This window comes from Eimeria mitis, genomic scaffold (genome assembly GCF_000499745.2).
Source record: "Eimeria mitis Houghton genomic scaffold, Emh_scaff2808, whole genome shotgun sequence".
NCBI classification, from domain to species: domain Eukaryota; phylum Apicomplexa; class Conoidasida; order Eucoccidiorida; family Eimeriidae; genus Eimeria; species Eimeria mitis.
Genome location: NW_013571147.1, coordinates 7,249 through 7,480, shown reverse-complemented (window position 1 = coordinate 7,480; position 232 = coordinate 7,249). Strand labels below are relative to the sequence as shown.

The 232-nt window shown below is 57.8% G+C and overlaps 1 protein-coding gene across 1 annotated transcript in view; it reads left to right on the top strand.

Annotated features, from left to right (window-relative positions):
* The window catches only part of EMH_0059010 (uncharacterized protein), a gene marked incomplete at both ends in the record, with an annotated part of 7,482 nt that overhangs the window by 235 nt on the left and 7,015 nt on the right, over positions 1-232 (top strand). The gene's annotated exons all lie outside the window — the stretch shown is intronic.

Genomic DNA, 232 nt, shown 5'->3' with positions numbered 1-232 from the left:
AAGAGAACTCTCTCGCAGCAGCTGGGGTCCTCTCTCTCAGTCTCCAGGCATCCTGCATACAGCAGCTCAATGCACAATGCATGCGGCTGGTGAGGGGCAGAGATGAGGGCTGCACCAACGCAGCGGGGCATGCAGGCACAGCCAAGCCCCGTTCACTGCATGCGCTAACTCTGTAGATATCTATGAAACACCCACAGAGACTCAGATGGCAGCCAGAACGCATGCAGCAGCG